This window comes from Lithobates pipiens, unplaced genomic scaffold (assembly GCF_037356315.1).
Source record: "Lithobates pipiens isolate NorthernLeopardFrog02 unplaced genomic scaffold, aLitPip1_a1.2 Scaffold_1, whole genome shotgun sequence".
Taxonomy (NCBI): domain Eukaryota; kingdom Metazoa; phylum Chordata; class Amphibia; order Anura; family Ranidae; genus Lithobates; species Lithobates pipiens.
The window spans coordinates 236131807-236154045 of record NW_027507685.1 but is presented as its reverse complement, the minus strand read 5'-3'; the positions used below and the strand labels follow the sequence as shown (position 1 = coordinate 236154045).

At 46.6% G+C, this 22239-nt stretch overlaps 1 protein-coding gene across 13 annotated transcripts in view; it reads right to left on the bottom strand.

Moving 5' to 3' along the window:
- SYNGAP1 (synaptic Ras GTPase activating protein 1) overlaps positions 1-22239 on the bottom strand; it is a 562775-nt gene that overhangs the window by 280842 nt on the left and 259694 nt on the right. The window lies entirely within an intron of this gene.

Here is a 22239-nt window from a genome sequence, read left to right as displayed (position 1 = left end):
GAGAGAAGAGAGTTGAGCTGTGCAAGCAATCTCACTGTTACTAAGCAACTGTGCGCGTACCCTGTCCTATCACAGGCAGACCTCTTAACTCCTTCCATACACACTGCGAGAGAGAGAGCGAGTGACATACACTGTGCAGGGATGACGAGAAAACAGGGTGACAGGCACACAGGGGACCTGGAGGCAGAGAGAGTGAAGAAGACAGGCAGGAAGTGGCAAAGAAGAGAGAGTAAGGGGGTGGAGGTGGGGGGTATGGGGGTGAGGAAGAGGGAGAAAGGGAGTAAAGAAATGGGAGCGAGAAGGAGAGAGAGAGAAAGACAGAGAGAGACAGAGAGAGAGACTGAGAGAGAGAGAGAGAAAGACAGAGAGAGAGACTGAGAGAGAGAGAGAGAAAGACAGAGAGAGAGACTGAGAGAGAGAGAGAGAGAGAGAGAAAGAAAGACAGAGGGAGAGAGAGAGGAGAGAGAGAAGAGAAAGAGAGAGAGAGGAAGAGAGAGAGAAGAGAGAGAGAGAAGGAGAGAGGCAGAGAGAGAGAGAAGGGAGAGAGAGAAACGGAGAGAGAAACGGAGAGAGAGACAGAGAGATAGAAGGGAGAGAGACAGAGTGTGAGAGAGAGAGGAGGAGGAGAGAGAGGAGGAAGGGAGAGAAAGCTTATTTGAATTGAATTGAATTGAGAGAGAGAGAGAAGAAGAGAGAGAAGGAGAGAAGGGGGGAGAGAGAGAGAAGTAGAGAGAGAGAGAGAGAAGGAGAGAGAAAGAGAGAGGGAGAGAGGAGAGAGAGAGAGAAGGAGAGAGAAAGAGAGAGGGAGAGAGGAGAGAGAGAGAGAGAGAAGGAGAGAGAGAGAGAAGGAGAGAGAGAGAAGGAGAGAGAGAGAGGGAAAGAGAGAGGGAGAAAGAGAGAAGGTAGGAGAGAGATAGAAGGAGGGAGAGATAGAAGGAGAGAGAGATAGAAGGAGAGAGAACAAGAGAGAGAGAGGGAGAGAGAAGGAAAGAGAGAGAAGGAGAGAGAACAAGAGAGAGAGAAGGAGAGAGGGATAGAGAAGGAGAGAGAGAGAGTAGGAAAGAGAGAGAGAGAGAAGGAGAGAGAGAGAGAGAGAGAGAGAAGGACAGAGAGAGAGAGAAGGAGAGAGAGAGAGGAGAGAGAGAGGAGAGAGAAGGGGAGAGAGAGAGAGAAGGAGAGAGAGAAGGGGAGAGAGAGAGAGAGAGAGAGAGAGAGAGAGAGAGAGAGAGAGAGAGAAGTAGAGAGAGAGGGAGAAGGGGAGAGAGAGAGAGAGAGAGGGGATGTGGAAAAGAGATATAGAGGTTGAGGGGGAGAAAGAAATAAAGTGGAGATGTGGAAGAGAGAAGATAAGGAGGATAGATAGAGAAAAAGTGTTTGGATAAGACAAATAGGAAAAAAAAAAAAAAGAGGAGAGGGAGAGAGGATGTGTAAGAGAGAGAGGGAAAGGGGGAGAGAGGGAAAGGATGTGGAATATAGAGATAGATGATAAGGGATAAGGAAAAGAGAGGAAGGATAAGAATGAAAGGAATAGAGGATAAGGGAGAGAGAGAGAAAGAGATGGGGGGGGGGGGTTGGAAGAGTTAGCAGATAAGGAAAAGAGAGGGAGAATGGATTTGGAAGAATGGGGGAGGGGGGGCAGAGGAAGAGAATAAAAAAAGAGGGAGTATGTGGAAAAGGGAAAGAGAAGATGTAAGGAAAGGAGAGAGCATTAAAAAGTAAAAAGGGTTGAGGTATTGAGGAAGGTAAAAAGAGAGAGGAGTATGTGGAAGAGAGAGGGTGTGAGAGTGGGCATAAGGAAGAGAGGAGATGTGTGGAAAAGAGAGCGAAGGTATGAAGAGGAGAAATTGAGGTGGGTAGGAGGAAGGGAAAAAGGACAAGGAAGACAGAGAGGATGTGAGGAAACTAGAGAGAGAAAAGGAAATAAAGAGGATGTGAAAAAGAGAGAGAAGGTGACAGAGCAATAAAAGACGGGGAAGGGTTAAGGGTAGGAAAATAAATAGGAGAGGTTTGAGTAAAGAGAAGAAGAAAAAAAGCCCATTCACATCTTTGCTTCTGCCGCCTGTATAATATGTGAGTTGGTTTTTTTTCCGCAGGTAAACACAAGGACAGTCACAAATAAATTGATGCTTGTGTAGGAAATTCAGCGCACTGCACTATTTTTACAGTAATGTGTGTTAAGGAGGTCCTTAGGAGTTAATGAGTGTGGTGAGGTACAAACGTATCCTCCAGTGAGCATCAGCAGGGCACCATCATCCCTTTCATTAATATAAATCAAGAAGAAAAGGGAGTAGCTGGGACTTTTCATGTATCATACAATAACACAATATTTGTTAAAATTCACAATATTTATTTTTTCCAACAAAAACTATTTTACATTAATAAAAACATCACAACATGAAGTGTAATTCTTGTGGTCAGAAAATGGCTTCACATAAACACTTCTACTGGGACGCGTTTCGCCTCTGTGGCTTTCTTGGGAAGAGTTCATTACATGAAGCGTACACCATCCATATAGAATCTCCACAAAAAATATTATGTATTAGCATAGGCAGTTGACGGAGGTCTTGTGAAAACGTAAAAAATAAAAACAACTCAGGATAGCCCCAGCACTCGAAGCTGTAGGTCCCAGGATGGTATATTGGTGCACTGCAGGAGAACCAAGGGGAGATTGCCAATCCAGTATTGACAAATCACTAATTAATGTCACCACATAGGGGTTCCCATAATATGGTAAGCTCTATAAAGCTTTGAGAAATGTTTGAGTGAAATGTTTGGCTTCTAGGCATGAGTGCTGCCAACCTATCAGCATATGCATCCTGCCTCTAACATCAGATGTCGACTAGATGGGAGAGCCATAAATAGCTGTGGGCTCTGGTGGCCATCTTGCCAGAATCCAAAAAAAAAAAAAAAAGTCTAGAGTCCAGGAGTGTGGTCCAGGTCATGGTTGCTTCATATCGGTCAAACATTTCCTGAATTAAACCGCAAAGCTTGGTTTGAGCTATGGAGCTTACTATCTTTTGGGCACCCCTCTGTGGTGACGTTAATTACTGATTACTCAATACTGGGCAGGCAGTCTCCCCTTGATTCTCCTTTGGTTCACCGGTATACCATCCTGGGACCTGCAGCATCGAATTCTGGTGCTATCCCGAGTTGTTTTTATTTTTGAAGTTTTCACAAAGCTTCCATCAACTTCCTACGCTAATACATATTTTTGTGGAGATTCCGTGAATGGTGTAAGCTTTATGTAATTAACTCTTCCTGAGGAAGCTGCGGAGGTGAAACATGTATTCAAGAAAAAAAAAAAAACGCTGCTCCAGGTGTGTAATAAAAGACTAGTTGGAATGTCTCAGAGTGCCAGCTCTGAACTGCCTCTGTGGGGAACTTGGAAAAGAAGAAAGAAATGGCTGCACATCCAGAACTTCCAATTGCCTGTCATTGTTCACAAAGATAACGCCAAAGACACCAACATATGGTCACATAGACGCGTTTCACACATACATCTTGTGCTTAATCATTGCATTGTCATGGAAAGGGAAAAATAGAAGGAGGTTCAACCTACAGTAGGTAAAGAGAAAGGGAAAAGGAAGGAGTGGAGAAGGAAAGAGGATGGGAGAAGGGATGAAAAAGGGAAAGAGGGAGAAGGAAGGAGTGGTTGGAAGGAAAGCAGAAAGGGAGAATGGATGTGGAAATTGAATTAGAGTGACACAGACAGGCCTACAAGCCCAAAGAAAAGCAGAATCTGCTGGTGGTGTGACCAGGGGGGGCTGGGAAATAAGGTTTACTTCTTACTATGATGTCCTAAGTTCTCAACAGTGAGATACACTCACTTCTAGAGACTCTCTGGTCCTCTTCCAGGACTTCACTTATATAGAAGAGAAAAGAGACCTCCACATTCTACTGGGAGAAGAGGAGACAACAGTGAAAATTGCACAATATATTACAGCATGTCACAGACATGAGACTTATACCTACTCTACCTGGGCTCAACTCTTATCACTCTTTATATTATCTATTAACCTAATAACATTTCTGGACTCACCTCCTATTCACTTTACATTAGCCCTCACACTTAATGCCCTAGACCAGTGGTCTCCAAACTGCAGCCCTTTGCTTGCCTTCATCCGGCCCTTGGGGCAGTATTCCTCTCACTGATACAAGACACTATTTCTCCCACTGACACCAACAATAGTGCACTATTCTTCCCACTGACACCAACAATGGGGTACTATTCCTCCCACTGACACCAACAATGGGGTATTATTATTCCCACTACTAATGATGGGGCACTATTCCTCCCGCTGACACCAATGATGGGGCACTATTCCTCCCACTGACACCAACGATGGGGTACTATTCCTCCCACTGACACCAACAACGGGGTACTATTTCCCCCACTTACACCAACAATTGGGCATTATTCCTCCCACTGACACTAATGATAGGGGACTAATCCTCCCAATGACGCCAAAAATGGGATACGATTCTTCCAACTACCAATGATAGGGTACTATTCCTCCCACTGACACCAACGATGGGGTACTATTCCTCCCACTGACACCAACGATGGGGTACTATTCCTCCCACTGGCACCAACGATGGGGTACTATTCCTCCCACTGACACCAACGATGGCATACTATTCCTCCCACTGACACCAACGATGGGGTACTATTCCTCCCACTGACACCAACGATGGGGTACTATTCCTCCCACTGACACCAACGATGGGGTACTATTCCTCCCACTGACACCAACAACGGGGTACTATTTCTCCTACTTACACCAACAATTGGGCATTATTCCTCCCACTGACACCAATGATAGGGGACTAATCCTCCCAATGACGCCAAAAATGGGATACGATTCCTCCAACTACCAATGATAGGGTACTATTCCTCCCACTGACACCAACGATGGGGTACTATTCCTCCCACTGACACCAACAATGGGGTACTATTCCTCCCACTGACACCAACGATGGGGTACTATTTCTTCCACTGACACCAACGATGGGGTACTATTCCTCCCACTGGCACCAACGATGGGGTACTATTCCTCCCACTGACACCAACGATGGCATACTATTCCTCCCACTGACACCAACGATGGGGTACTATTCCTCCCACTGACACCAACGATGGGGTACTATTCCTCCCACTGACACCAACGATGGGGTACTATTCCTCCCACTGACACCAACAACGGGGTACTATTTCTCCCACTTACACCAACAATTGGGCATTATTCCTCCCACTGACACCAATGATAGGGGACTAATCCTCCCAATGACGCCAAAAATGGGATACGATTCCTCCAACTACCAATGATAGGGTACTATTCCTCCCACTGACACCAACGATGGGGTACTATTCCTCCCACTGACACCAACAATGGGGTACTATTCCTCCCACTGACACCAACGATGGGGTACTATTTCTTCCACTGACACCAACGATGGGGTACTATTCCTCCCACTGACACCAACGATGGGGTACTATTCCTCCCACTGACACCAACGATGGGGTACTATTCCTCCCACTGACACCAACGATGGGGTACTATTTCTTCCACTTACACCAATAATTGGGCATTGTTCCTCCCACTGACACCAATGATAGGGGACTAATCCTCCCAATGACGCCAAAAATGAGATATGATTCCTCCAACTACCAATGATAGGGTACTATTCCTCCCACTGACACCAATGATTGGGCATTATTCCTCCAACTGACACCAACGTCCAGCCCCTCTACAGTCCAAAGGACAGTAAATTGGCCCTTTGTTTGGAAAGTTTGTAGACCCCTGTCCTAGACGTTATAATGTGAAAGGGAAGAGATGGGGAAGAACAAAGGATGGAAGGGGGAGGCGGTGAACTAGGTCTGACGGTCTTCCCGACTGACTTTTGGCAGAGTTCTGATGGACTTTCCAAACGAACGGACTTGGCCACACACGAATGGACTAAGTCCATTCGAAAGTCAGTTCGTTTTGAACATGATGACTTAAACGGGACTAAACAAGGAAGTTCAATAGCCAGTAGCCAATAGCTTCCCTTGCGTCGTATTTGGTCCGTCGGACCAGCACACAGGCAAACGGTTTTCCCGACTTTAGTCAGTCAGAATTGAGTCAGTCGGATAGATTTGAAACATGTTCTATTTCTAGATCGGTCTGATTTTTTTTTTCAAAAAATTATCGAACTAGCCCACACACACGATCGGATTGTCCGACGGACTAATCCCTTCGGACCTAGTCTGCCGGAAATTCCGGTCGTGTGTACGCGGCATAAGTGTTGGAAAATAGCGCATATGAAAGAAAGAGATTGAGTAGATTACAGATAGAAAGGTGATTGGCATTACAAACTAAAGAGCGGTAAGTGTTAAAGGAAATAAAATGAAAGAAAACTGGTTAACAAGCAACAGTAATTAAAATGAAAGGAGAGGAAGAAAATTAAATTGTGTGAGATTCAAAAGAAAAGAAAAAAGAAGCACAGCAAGGAAGCCAGGAGTACCATATGAGATCCTGAATTATACTGGAGGTTACAGCTATATCCCTTTTGAATTGTAAAGTTGCATTCTTAGGAATGAATCCATCAGCCAATATATATGCCCAGCCACAATGACATAAACTGATGACCACCAATGAAACATCACCACAGAACAAGTGTATGCCCTTGTACACACGGTCGGACATTCTGACAACCAAATCCGTTGGATTTTGTCTGACGGATTTTGTCCGAAACTGTTGCATACACACGGTCGGACAAAGTTGTCGGACAATCCGATCGTTCAGAACGTGGTGACGTTATTTCGTTACGATGGGACCTACGTTCAGGCTAGTAGCCAATAGCTTTGGTCTAAGAATTTGATCTGAGCATGCGTGGTACTTTGTCTGATCGGAATTCTCTACACACAATCGGACAAAGACCGATCGGATCATGTTGTCGGAAAATTTTATAGCCCAGCTCTAAAACTTTGTTGGTCGAATATTCCGACGGAAACAGTCCCATGGAGCCCACACACGGTCGGATTATCCGACAACATGGTCCGATCGGACATTTTCCGTCGGAATGTCCGACCGTGTGTACAAGGGCTAAGGCTCCATCACCACTTAATAGGAAATGACATTTGTATGACCAGGTAATTCTGAAAACACCTCTAGATTTCTCTGCAAGAAGTCTCTCATCTCAATCTGAGTAGAAGACACAGCCTCAGGCTCAACCCAGGGTTTTATTGGCTCAACATGGTACCATGGTTTAGCCTGGGCAATGGGGGGGGGGGGGGGGGGTCTTTCTCCTTTATAGGCTGGTACCTGGTAGTTGACATGTTGACATGACTGATTTTTCTCGCTGAACTCACAGGGGCTCTGCCATTTTTCTGTTGATTTATTCTCTAAAGTAGACCCCAAAACTAAGATTTGCTGGTTCCTCCCCTATTCCACCCACTGATACAAATTATGGGGCACTTTTTCTCCCACTGACACCAATGATGGGGCATAATCCCTCCCACTGACACCAGTGACGGGCACTATTCCTCCCAGTGATACCAATGATGGGGCACTATTCTTCCCACTGACACCAATGATGGGGCACTATTCTTTCCACTGACACCAATGATGGGGCACTATTCCTCCCACTGACACCAATGATGGGGCACTATTCCTCCCACTGACACCAATGATGGGGCACTATTCTTTCCACTGACACCAATGATGGGGTGCTATTTCTCCCACTGACACCAATGACGGGGCACTATTCTTTCCACTGACACCAATGATGGGGCACTATTCCTCCCACTGACACCAATGATGGGGCACTATTCTTTCCACTGACACCAATGATGGGGTGCTATTTCTCCCACTGAAGTCAATGATGGGGCACTATTCCTCCTACTGTCACCAATTATGTGATTTTTTTACTCCCATTGAACTTTAAGCTTATAGCTTTGTTTACTCCCAGTAAAGCCAGGGCATTTTCTACTCCCAATGGCCACAGTCCACACCCCCTCCCCCTCTTTTGTTGCAAAAGTTTGGAGACCCCTGCCTAAGAGCAACCATTCTCAATTAAATGTTTGAGGAACCTCAGGGTTCCTCCAGATGTTGCTCCTTGAGCAATGAGAAATTTCTGCCTCTCAGATAAGTAACTACTGAAGCAGTGGCGGAACTACTGCCATAGCGACCCGTGCGGTCGCTATGGGGCCCGCAGCCAAGGAGGGCCCGGTGAGCGGGCGGCGGGTGAGCCTCCGAGATCCCTGTCCACCCGGCGCTTGTACAGTCACACTGACTGTACGAGCGGACACAGCCAGGTGACTCGGCGGCGGCGGGGGGTTGTCGGGGAAGCTGCCAGCGGGGAGGCTTAGTGGGTGGTCAATCAGCGGGTGGCGGGGCAGAGAGATGACATCATCTCTCACTGCCTGGCGCCCGCCCTGCAAACTGCCAGCTCCGCCCTCACTCACTGTGCAGGCAGCAGAGAGATTACATCATCTCTCTGCTGCCTGACTCAGACTGGCAAACAGAGTGACAATACCATTCCCCACCTTAGCAGGAAAGTGACAATCCGCAATTTGTGGCAGGTGACATGGCAAGTGGACAATCTGCAATGTGTAGCAGGTGACGTGGCAAGTGGACAATCCGCAATGTGTAGCAGGTGACGTGGCAAGTGGACAATCCGCAATGTGTAGCAGGTGACGTGGCAAGTGGAAATCCTCAATGTGTGGCAGGTGACGTGGCAAGTGGGCAATCTGCAATGTGTGGCAGGTGACGTGGCAAGTGGACAATCTGCAATGTGTGGCAGGTGACGTGGCAAGTGGGCAATCTGCAATGTGTGGCAGGTGACGTGGCAAGTGGACAATCTGCAATGTGTGGCAGGTGACGTGGCAAGTGGACAATCCGCAATGTGTAGCAGGTGACGTGGCAAGGGGACAATCTGAAACTTGTGGCAGGTGACGTGGCAAATGGACAATCCGCAATGGGTGGCAGGTGACGTGGCAAGTGGAAAATCCGCAATGTGTGGCAGGTGACGTGGCAAGTGGACAATCCGCAATGTGTAGCAGGTGACGTGGCAAGTGGACAATCCGCAATGTGTAGCAGGTGACGTGGCAAGTGGACAATTCGCAATGTGTAGCAGGTGACGTGGCAAGTGGACAATCCGCAATGTGTGGCAGGTGACGTGGCAAGTGGACAATCTACAATGTGTGGCAGGTGACGTGGCAAGTGGACAATCTGCAATGTGTGGGAGGTGACGTGGCAAGTGGACAATCCGCAATGTGTAGCAGGTGACGTGGCAAGGGGACAATCTGAAACTTGTGGCAGGTGACGTGGCAAATGGACAATCCGCAATGGGTGGCAGGTGACGTGGCAAGTGGACAATCCGCAATGTGTGGCAGGTGACGTGGCAAATGGACAATCCGCAATGGGTGGCAGTTAATGTGGCAAGTGGACAATCCGCAATGTGTGACAGGTCATGTGGCAAGTGGACGATCCACAATGTGTGGCAGGCCACATGGCAAGTGGACAAACTGCAATGGGTGGCAGGTGACGTGGCAAATGGACAATCCACAGTGGGTGGCAGGTAACATGGCAAATGGACAAACCGCAATGGGTGGCAGGTGACGTGGCAAATGGACAATCCGCAATGGGTGGCAGGTGACATGGAAAATGGGCAATCCGCAATGGGTGGCAGGTGACGTGGCAAATGGACAATCCACAATGTGTAGCAAGTGACGTGGCAAGTGGACAATCCACAATGGGTGGCAGGTGACATGGCAAGTGGACAATTTGCAATGTGTGGCAAGTGGACAATCTGAAATGAGTGGCAGGTGATATGGCAAGTGGACAATCCACAATGGGTGGCAGGTCACGTGGCAAGTGGACAATCCGCAATGTGTGGCAGGTCACGTAGCAAGTTGACAATCCGCAATGTGTGGCAGGTGACGTGGCAAGTGGACAATCCACAATGGGTGGCATGTGACATGGCAAGTGGACAATTTGCAATGTGTGGCAAGTGGACAATCTGAAATGAGTGGCAGGTGATGTGGCAAGTGGACAATCCACAATGGGTGGCAGGTCACGTGGCAAGTGGACAATCCACAATGGGTGACGTGACAAGTGGACAATCCGCAATGGGTGGCAGGTCACGTGGCAAGTGGACAATCCGCAATGTGTGGCAGGTCATGTACAGCCACATGAGGCTGCACCTACCCAACAAGACAGCAGAGGAAGGAGTAGGGCACCTACCCAACAAGACAGCAGAGGAAGGAGTAGGGCACCTACCCAACAAGACAGCAGAGGAAGGAGTAGGGCACCTACCCAACAAGACAGCAGAGGAAGGAGTAGGGCACCTACCCAACAAGACAGCAGAGGAAGGAGTAGGACACCTACCCAACAAGAAAGCAGAGGAAGGAGTAGGGCACCTACCCAACAACACAGCAGAAGAAGGAGTAGGGCACCTACCCAACAAGACAGCAGAGGAAGGAGTAGGGCACCTACCCAACAAAACAGCAGAGGAAGGAGTAGGGCACCTACAGAACAAGACAGCAGAGGAAGGAGTAGGGCACCTACCCAACAAGACAGCAGAGGAAGGAGTAGGGCACCTACCCAACAAGACAGCAGAGGAAGGAGTAGGGCACCTACCCAACAAGACAGCAGAGGAAGGAGTAGGGCACCTACCCAACAAGACAGCAGAGGAAGGAGTAGGGCACCTACCCAACAAGACAACAGAGGAAGGAGTAGGGCACCTACCCAATAAGACAGCAAAGGAAGGAGTAGGGCACCTACCCAACAAGACAACAGAGGAAGGAGTAGGGCACCTACCCAACAAGACAACAGAAGAAGGAGTAGGGCACCTACCCAACAAGAGTTTCCTTTGTTAACTAATTGCAAGTGATGTGCCCTATCCTTCAGCCACGGGCACACTATCTGGGTATACAGCTATTTTAATATATGGGTAGAAAGTATATCAAATGCCTTTCCTACCAGCAGGAGGGAGGAAAAACAATTTACACATTACCCAGAGAATCAGAGACGCTTGTTTTCAATCAGAGACCAGCACTGAGGGAGAAGAACAAAAATCACAATCACCACGCTGATCTACTATGCAGAACAAACAGCTAGCATATATAATAAGAAATATGGCTACCGCCTTGCACATCTTCAAAGAGAATATATATATATATATATATATATGCACACAGTATCTCACAAAAGTGAGTACACTCCTCACATTTATTTAACTATTTTATTTAGGGCTGTGGAAATTAAAGATTAATTCCTCAATTAATCGTTACGTTTTTTGAGCGATCAAAATACTCACCTCTCCGCCGGCTTCTGGGTCTTCAGGAAGTTCCGTCGGAGATCCGGTGACGTCACGGACATCGCCGTCACCTGACTCCTCCCCTCTTCCCCAAGTGCCTCTGTCTGCTAATGAAGGGAAGGAGGGAGGAGTCTGGTGACGTCGAAGTTCTGATTGAACGTAACACGTATGGGGGAGGAGCTGCGCATGACGTCACCTGCTGCCTTACGGAACTAACACGATTGTCGGCTTTACATGCTGTGTTTTTATCATCTTTATGTGAGTAGTTTGTGTTTGAACACACAATTTTAATCTTAAACTTAAGCAGTGAGCACTTAGATCTTTTCTTTCTACCCAATGTGTCGGCGTCCTTGCTGAGATCTAAGGAGACGTGAGAGAAGTTTATGGACCATGTTAACCCTTTTGATACCCGCTTGCATGACCACCTGTTTGCACAGGGGTCCATGCCATAAGGTGAGAGTGATTAGTTAGACCCGAGGTGGAGGGATTGTCACCCTACTGTGGGGAATAAAATGATTTACGTCAGTCATGGATTGTGGAAACTAACTAGTGTCGGGTAATTGTATATAGTGTATACCACATTTACCACTGACTAATGCAGAGTTACAATGCAAGGAGATCAGCTAAAAGTAGTTGGATCTGTATGTGCGTTATAATTAATCAAAATTAGTTGATTAATCGATTAAAAAATAAATCGATTAATCAAACACCAACATTTTAATCAGTAACAGCCCTAATTTTATTACATCTTTTCATGTGACAACACTGAAGAAATGACACTTGTCTACAATGTAAAGTAGTGAGTGTACAGCTTGTATAATGGTGTAAATTTCCTGTCCCCTCAAAATAACTCAACACACAGCCATTAATGTCTAAACCGCTGGCAACAAAAGTGAGTACACCCCTAAGTGAAAATGTCCAAATTGGGCCCAAAGTGTGAATATTTTGTGTGGCCACCATTATTTTTCAGCACTGCCTTAACCCTCTTGGGCATGGAGGTCACCAGAGCTTCACAAGTTGCCACTGCAGTCCTCTTCCCCTCCTCCATGATGACATCACGGAGCTGGTGGATGTTAGGGACCTTGCGCTCCTCCACCTTCCATTTGATGATGCCCCACAGATGCTCAATAGGGTTTAAGTCTGGAGACATGCATGGCCAGTCCATCACCTTTACCCTCAGCTTCTTTAGCAAGGCAGTGGTCATCTTGGAGGTGTATTCGGGGTCGTTATCATGTTGGAATACTGCCCTGCGGCCCAGTCTCTGAAGGGAGGGGATCATGCTCTGCTTCAGTATGTCACAGTACATGTTGGCATTCAAGTTTCCCTCAATGATCTGTAGCTCCCCAGTTCCGGCAGCACTCATGCAGCCCCAGACCATGACACTCCCACCACCATGCTTGACTGTAGACAAGACACACTTGTCTTTGTACTCCTCACCTGGTTGCCACCCCACACACTGACACCATCTGAACCAAATAATTTTATCCTGGTCTCATTAGACCACAGGACATGGACATGGTTCCAGTAATCCATGTCCTTAGTCTGCTTGCCTTCAACAAACTTCAGGCTTTCTTGTGCATCATCTTTAGAAGAGGCTTCCTTCTGGGAAGACAACCATGCAGACCAATTTGATGCAGTGTGCAGCGTATGGTCTGAGCACTGACAGGCTGACCCCCCCCCCCCACCCCTGCAACCTCTGGATATGACGCTGAGCATGTGCACTCAACTTCTTTGGTCGACCGCGGCGAGTCCTTTTCTGAGTGGAACCTGTCCTGTTAAACTGCTATATGGTCTTGGCCACTGTTCTGCAGCTCAGTTTCAGGGTCTTGGCAGTCTTCTTATAGCCGAGGCCATCTTTATGTATGGCAACAATTTGTTCTTGCAGATCCTCAGAGAGTTCTTTGCCATGAGGTGACATGTTGAACTTCCAGTGACCAGTATGAGAGAGTGAGAGCAATAACACCAAATTTAACACACCTGCTCCTCATTCACACCTGAGAACTTGTAACACTAACGAGTCACATGACTCGGGGAGGGAAAATGGCTAATTGGGCCCAATTTGGAAATTTTCACTTTTTCATTTTCATTTCAGGGGTGTACTCAGTTTTGTTGCCAGCGGTTTAGACATTAATGGCTGTGTGTTGAGTTATTTTGAGGGGACAGCAAATATACACTGTTATACAAGCTGTACACTCACTACTTTACATTGTAGCAAAGTGTAATTTCTTCAGTGTTGTCACATGAAAAGATAGAATAAAATATTTACAAAAATGTGAGGGGTGTACTCACTTTTGTGAGATATTGTATGTGTATATGTATATGTGCGATCCGATTCCAGTGTGGACCAAAAACAGGGTCCTGTTTTTGGTCTACACCAAAATGGTGCGAATGCGATGCGATTTCAGCCATACGGTTTGTAGGGGGTCCTTGATGACACCCGGTGGGAGGGTGAAATGTGTTGACGCAATTTCCAGTTCCTAGACCAACAGACGTCACTTTCGGTTATCGTTGGAACGCACGTCATTAGCGGCCTTTTTGTATCCACAGATTTTATCTTGCTTCTTTTAAGTATTCATTTTTATATGCACAATAAATCCGTTGCCAAAAGGTACTTCACTAGTCCCCTCCTTGTATTTCATTTTTGGGGACTAATTTTCTTGGATGAGTTTCTGAAACACGTGGGATCTGCCTGATGATTTGACGTAAAGCTGCCATTCCTGGCCACCTCTATTAAGCCTGAAGTGACCCCTAGACTGAAAAGCTAGGGGGTCCATTCCATCCGGTGAGTGGGGACACAAGAGGGGGTGTTTTGCACACCTTGAAAACTCTGGAGAACTTTGCACTTGTGTTTGGATTGGAGCACATCAGTCACTTTATATGGACATTCACTTTTTATTGTTTTTTTACTATATTCATTGATGTGTTTGTAAGCGCTGTAGTTTATATTTTATACGGTTTGTATGGCTTAATTCGCATCGCACTGCAGTGCGAATCACACGCGATGTCTGTCATCGCACAAGTGTGAAGCCAGCCTTAGTGGCCAAAGTAACAAAATCCTTTTAAAGCGGTAGTAAACCCGCAAATTTTTTTTAAATTTTTTTTAAACCTGCAAAGCAAAAGGCATAATGAGCTAGTATGCACCACATACTAGCTCATTATGAAATACTTACCTTCGAACGAGGCCCCGACATCTGGCCCAATCCACGCCGAGGGAGCTGACATGCTCCCTCTGCGTTTCTTCCGGGTATCGCGGCTCCGGCGCTGTGAGTGGCTGGAGCCGCGATATCGTCACTCCCGCGCATGCACGCGGGAGATTTCATTCCGGCCGGTCGTCCACTGCCGGATTTTCAGGCCGAGAATCCCCTTGTGCACATGCGCCGCTGCAGTCAGCGGCGCATACCGAGGGGAATATCTCCTAAACCGTACAGGTTTAGGAGATATTTTTTTTACCTACAGGTAAGCCTTATTATAGGCTTTCCTGTAGGTAAAAGTAAAAAAATTGAGTTTACAACCACTTTAAGGGATTTAAACTCACAATATCTCTTTTATTCCATTGCTTAGCTTTTTAGAGATTAGGCCCAGAAAATGTGGTGTAATCAGGCAGAGGTTGTACACCGAGATGGGATTAAATCTAATATACTGCATGTTGTTTGTGCACTACCACTTGTGCAAAGCCTCTGTGGCATACCGTGAGCTCAATTTTATCCTATTTACATTGACCTGGTGATTACAATTTAATGATGTGAGCCTATAGCATGACAATACCACTGTGCATTATTTATGTCACCCACAAAGTGGTCACGCTTTCACTCCCAGGGGGAGATTTCCTGTTCCTTCCTGTATGACAAAGAAATTGGGATTCCATGAGCAGGGCTAATTCATCTACAGCCTTCTGATTGTAAAAAGAACCTGTGAGAACACAAACATGACTTTTTAAAAAGGTACGAATTCCAGGGCTGTCCTACTGATCCTGGTTTCAATACCAAAAGAGTCACTGGGCTGGAACAAGCAAGCAACCAGAGAAGTGTAACGCCGCGTACACACGGTCAGAGAATCCGTCGGAATGCGTCTTATCGGACCGCGTCGTCAGATAATCCGACTGTGTGTGGTATGCATCGGACTGATTCTGTCGGAATCTCTGTCGAACCCAATTTTCCAACATGTTGGAAATATTTCCCAACCAACTGGGCCGGTCGGACCTAATCCGATCATGTGTAGAGAATTTTGATCGGACCAAGTGCCACGCATGCTCAGATCAAATTCCTACATCAAAGCTATTGGCTACTAGCCTGAATGTAGTCCCATCGTAACGAAATTACGTCACCGCGTTCTTGGCAACCGCTAAATCAGACAACTTGGCCCGACCGTGTGTATGCAACAGTTTCGGACACAATCCGTCGGACTAAATCCGACAGACAAAATCCGACGGATTTGGTTGGGAAAAATCTCCGACCGTGTGTACGTGGGCTAAAACTGTTGATCTTGCTGTTGCAGGTAAGTGACTCACTAGGTAGTGTAGCACTAACCCCCGAAGGAGCTGCTGGTTTGATTGGGCTTACCGTTACCTTCTTCTTTACCTTGAGTTGCATCTAGGGGTTTCCCGTGGTAGATGACCCAGAAACTTTAGAGACTGACGACAGATCCGCTTAAAGGGATTTTTATTTGCAAAACCGTAGTTAACCTCCCTGGCGGTATGATTCAGTCCGGTTTTAGGTGCTGAAAGCGGTACAATTATTTTGCATCGAAATCTGGCGTTTTATTTTGTAGTCCTGTAATTCTTAGGAATAACTCTCTTAAATCTGTTCAAACCAGAGTCTAGTAGACATCCTGGGTATGATAAAGTTTATAATATAATAAAGAATAATAAAAATTATTCAATAATGTAATCAAATCCTAAAACACTGAAAAAGGGACACGTTTTGGTTGCTATGGACAATCTCCAAATTTCAGGCAGAAAAAAAACAGTATTTATAATATTAAAGGGCATGCAGGGCACTGCACAGACCACTAGGGACAAAGGGGGTGTGTAATTTTTAATACAGCACTGTAATCTGGGTGTGTGATTACAGTGCTGTGTGCGTTTTGTGTCTTTTTACTTTTTTGAATTTGCCACCGTTCTCCGCTCCCGTGCGCCGTAACGTCGCAGGGAACGGAGCTCAGCGGCACTGTGAATCGAACGGAGGACAACTCGATCACACAGCGCGGAGGACACCGCTGGATCCAGGGGACAAGGTAAGTAACTCTCACTGTGTCCTCCCTGCATCCAGCGGTGCGATCCCGAGTCTGGCTCGGGGTTACCGCTCCTGCTAGTAAATTCCCGAGCCAGACTCGGGATTACCGCTAGGGGGGTTAACCAACAGTCTCATAGTATAGGATCAGATGGTTAGGAGAAAAGTCCAGGTACTCTTATGCCGTGTACACACGATCGGACTATCTGGCGGACTTGGTCCGGCGGACCAGAGTCCGCCGGACAATCCACCCGTCTGTGGGCTCCGCTTGACTTTTTTCCCCCAAAAGCCCGGCGGACTTAGAAAGAAGTTTTGACTCAAATTTGTCCGCCGAACTCAGTAGTCTCTCCTTCCGTATGAGGATGCCCCACTGATGCTCAATAGGGTTTAGGTCTGGAGACATGCTTGGTCAGTCCATCACCTTTACCATCAGCTTCTTTAGCAAGGCAGTGGTCATCTTGGAGGTGTGTTTGGGGTCGTTATCATGTTGGAATACTGCCCTGCGCCCAGTCTCCGAAGGGAGAGGATCATGTTCTGCTTCAGTATGTAACAATACATGTTGGCATTCATGGTTCCATCAATGATCTGTAGCTCCCCAGTGCCAGCAGCACTCATACAGCCCCAGACCATGACACTCCCACCACCATGCTTGAGTTATTGTGAGGGAACAGCAAACTTACACTTACACTGTTATACAAGCTGTACACTCACTACTTTACATTGTAGCAAAGTGTAATTTCTTCGGTGTTGTCACATGAAAAGATATAATAAAATATTTACAAAAATTGGGAGGGGTGCACTCACTTTTGTGAGATACTGTATGTGGGAAGTTTCCCTCTGTTGTTCTTTTTGTACTATTTTAGGCATTCTCGTTTTCAACATGGGACAAGAACATGGAAAAATGCAAAGGATCATTTGTTTAATTTTCTAATAGTGTGAGCTAAGCTTTAACAATCCTTATAACGTTAAAGTGGAACTTCGCTCAAAAAGTGAAGTCCTCTTGTCCCCCCCCCCCCCCCAGTCTGTAACTACATTTTTTGGGGGAAGGGGGGTTTAGAGTGTGCCGATTGTTAGCAGTACACCCTTGCCCCTGAATCTCCCCTGACTCTCCTGGGACACATCACATGTCCCAGGAGGCTGCAGGACCATTCACAGAATGCCGTGCATGTGCAGTGGGGCGCAAGCTGTAGTTCCTCAGGAAGCCACAACTGGCTCTCATATCAAAGGTGGCATTGCCGGGGACCTGCAGCAGTAAGAAGAACCAAGTGCAGGAAGGCAGTGCTGGTAATTACACACTGGTAATTATTACATGATTTTCAAAAGTCATCAGCTACAGTAGTAACCTTGTGGGGACCGCATGTACCTGTGATATTCTTCAAATCAGCTTCCACAACGCTGTGGAGCACCTGGATTTCGGACATGGCCTTGAAGTCACATTAAGGCCCACCTCCTTCATATGCTAAGCTCCAACTCATCATTTTACTATCATTTAAAGTCACATTAAAAGTCTGTCCACGCAAATCTGAAAACTCATTTCAGCTGTTAGTGGATGCTGGAGAATAAACCCAGCAAAGGTTTTCTTGTTCAGAATGCCAGGACACTCTGATGAGCAAAGCTGCTGCACTTTCTGGTAGCGTTGAGCTTGCCAATTTCATTCCTATCCCACTCCATTGTCTATCCCGCTCTCTATTGTTCCTAAATATGAACAGTCGGGGAGTATTATACTTTAAAACCCGAATCAAAACTAGAATCATTCAGCTAAAGGGGAATTATTGTCTTTTCAATGTTCCTTAGCTATACTTGTACAAGTGATCAACTGAATGTAAATCATCTCATCAATGCCTATACTGTACATCGCAGCGCCGCATCAGCAGTACGGTTGCCCTCAAAGGGCTGATTGTATCTGGAGCGTGCTATGTACAGAGTGCAGCGTTCAGGAGTGCATTATGCACAGAGTGCAGTTCCAGGGGTGCCCTATGCACAGAGTGCAAATTTTAGGGGTGCGTTACATAGAGAGTGTAGAGTTCAGGGCTGCGCTACATACAGAGTGCAGGGTTCAGAAGTGCGTTATCTACAGAGCGCAATTCCAGGAGAGCCCTATGCAGGGTTCAGGAGTGCATTATGTATAGAGTACAGAGTTCAGGGGTGCACTATGTACAGAGTGTAGAGTTCAGGGGTGTACTACGTATAGAGTGCAGAGTTCAGGGGTGTACTACGTACAGAGTGTAGGGTTCAGGAGTGCATTATGTATAGAGTGCAGAGTTCAGGGGTGCACTATGTACAGAGTGTAGAGTTCAGGTGTGTACTACGTATAGAGTGCAGAGTTCAGGGGTGTACTACGTACAGAGTGCAGAGTGCAGAGTTCAGGGGTGCGCTACGTACAGAGTGCAGGGTTCAGGAGTGCGTTATGTAAAGAGTGAAGTTCCAGGGGAGCACTATGCGCAGAGTGTAGGGTTCAGGAGTGTGTTATATACAGAGTTCAGTTTCAGGGGAGCATTATGCACAGAGTGCAGGGTTCAGGAGTGTGCTACATACAGAGTGCAGAGTTCAGGGGTGTGCTGTGTGCAGAGTTCAGGGTGTGCTGTGTACCGAGTGCATGGTTTATTTATTTATTTATGTATTTAAGTTACTTATATAGCACCATCAATTTACGCAGCGCTTTACATATACATTGTACATTCACATCAGTCCCTACCCTCAAGGAGCTTACAATCTAAGGTCCCTTAACTCACATTCATACATACTAGGGACAATTTAGACAGGATCCAATTAACCTACCAGCATGTCTTTGGTTTAGGGATGTGCTATGCACAATGTGCAACCCCAATGGAGTTCTGCCATGTTCCAGCTGCAAAACTTTGTGCAAAGGCCACATGACAAGGCCTGGTGCGCCTGATTTAACCCACGGCCTTGTATTTGACATATGCGCTGTACGACTACGTTCACACTTACACATTGCGGAAAGGCACAAAAAAATCTTGCTTTTTCCCTCAATACACAAAAACGCACCACCTTTTTGTAGATGTGCGGCGGTGTGATTATATCTTAATGGCACCCCTTGCATCTTGCTAATGTGCACACGTTTTCACATGCCAAAGCTCACTGTAAAAAAATACCAAGCATTTTGGTGTGGCACAATTTTTAAAAAGGGTCAGGTACTTCTTTTGCACATAATATGTGCATAGGGCAGCCCATTGAGATTAATGAGCTGCCCTAAATGTGATGCGTGGGAATGTGCAAAAACATGTGTGCTCCGTTGCACCTGAATATGTGTGAATGGAACCTATGTGTTTTAAAAACCTTGTTACTGTTTATAGTGTGCAATCATATGTACACATAGTGGCAGCCATGTTTGTTCATTACAACTTCAGGCTTTGCTTGTTGTTTAGTAGAGCTGCACAATAGCTATGCTATGCTAATCCGTCTATTTCACTGCAAGTCAACAAGGCTGGGTCTATGTTAAAGAAAACAAGGGACTCTCTGCAGAACATAATGCATATATAATATATAGCAAAGGCCAATGTGATCTCAGCTGGTTAGGCTTTAGGTCGGAGGTAGACAACTTTTGTTGCCTTGGCTGTGTGTTTTGGGTCATTGTCATGCTGGAATACCCATCCAGGACCCATTTTCAATGCCCTGGCTTTCAATACCCAAGATTTGATGGTACATGGCCCTTTGGCCCTTTGATGTGGTGAAGTAGAAAAACACCCCCAAAGCATAATGTTTCCACCTCTATGTTTGATGATGGGGATGGTGTTCTTGGGGTCACAGGCAGCATTCCTCCTCCTCCAAACACAGCGAGTTGGGTTGATGCCAAAGAGCTTGATTTTGGTCTAATCTGACAACAACACTTTCACCCAGCTCTCCTGTGAATCATTCAGATGTTCAGTAGCAAACTTCAGACAGGCCTGTACATGTGCTTTCTTGAGTAGGTGGACCTTGCGGGCCCTGCAGGATTTCAGTCCTTTACGATGTATTGTGTTACCAATTGTTTTTTTGGTGACTATGGTGCCAACTGCCTTGAGATCATTGACAAGATTATCCAGCATAGTTCTGGGCTGATTCCTCACCATTCTCATGATCATTGGAACTCCACAAGATGAGATCTTCCATGGAGCCCCAGATTGAGGGAGACTGACAGTTATTTTGTGTTTCTTCCATTTGCGAATAATCGCATCAACTGTTGTCACCCCTCACCAAGCTGCTTGGCGATGGTCTTGTAGCCCATTCCAGCCTTGTGTAGCTCTACAATCTTGTCCCCGACATCCTTGGACAGCTCTTTGGTCCTGGCCATGGTGGAGAGATTGGAATCTGATTGGTTTATTGCTTCTGTGGACAGGTGTTTTTTTTATACAATTATCAAGCTGAGCTTAGGAGCACTCCTTTTAAGTGAGTGCTCCTATTCTCAGATTGTTACCTGTATGGAAGACACCTGGGAGCCAGAAATCTTGCTGATTGATAGGGGATCAAATACTTATATCACTCATTAATGTGCAAATCAATTTATAACTTTTTTGAAATGTGTTTTTCTGGATATTTTTGTTGTTATTCTGTCTCTCACTGTTAAAATAAACCGACCATTAACCACTTGCCGCCCGCCCTATAGGCAATTGACGGCGGCAAAGTGGTTTCATAATCCTGACCGGACGTCATATGACGTGATCAGGATTATGAGCCGCTGCGCGCCCCCGGGGGCGCGCATCGCGGCGATCGTTGTTGCGGGGTGTCAGTCTGACACCCGGCAACTACGATCTCGGTAAAGAGTCTCCGACGGAGACTCTTTACCATGTGATCAGCCGTGTCCAATCACGGCTGATCACAGTGTAAATGGGAAGAGCCGGTGATCGGCTTTCCCTCACTCGCGTCTGTCAGACGCGAGTAGAGGAGAGCCGATCGGCTGCTCCTCTGACAGGGGGGGTCTGTGCTGATCGATTATCAGCACAGCCCCCCGAGGATGCCCACACTGGACTACCAGACCACCAGGGAAAAGGTAATAAAGGTCATAATCCTCCCTAGACCACCAGGGATGCCAGTCAGCACAATGGGTGCCAATCAGTGCCCATAATGGATGCCAATCAGTGCCCACAATGGGCATCACTGATTGGCATGCATTATTGTTTGGCACTGATTGGCATCCATTACTATAGTATAACACCGATGCCGCCTATGAGTGCCCACCTGTGCCACCTATGAGTGCCCACCTGTGCCGCCTGAGTGCCCACCTGTGCCGCCTATGAGTGCCCACCTGTGCCGCCTATCCATGCCCACCTGTGCCGCCTATCCATGCCCATCCGTGCCCATCCGTGCCGCCCATCCGTGCCACCCATCCGTGCCGCCCATCCATGCCGCCCATCCGTGCCAGCTATCAGTGCCAATTTGTGCCACCTATCAGTGTCCGTCCGTGTCGCCCATCCGTGTCGCCCATCCGTGTCGCCCATCAGTGCCGCCTATCAGTGCCACTACATTGGTGCCACATTGGTGCCCATCAGTGCCGCCTTATCAGTGCCCATCAGTGTAGCCCCATCAGTGCCCATCAGTGAAGGAGAAAATGTACTTATTTACAAAGTTTTGAAACTGAAACAAAAAAAAACATTTTTTTTTAAAAATTTTCAGTATTTTTTTATTTCTAGCGCAAAAAACCGTAGAGGTGATCAAATACCACCAAAAGAAAGCTCTATTTGTGGGAAAAAAATGATAAAAATGTCATTTG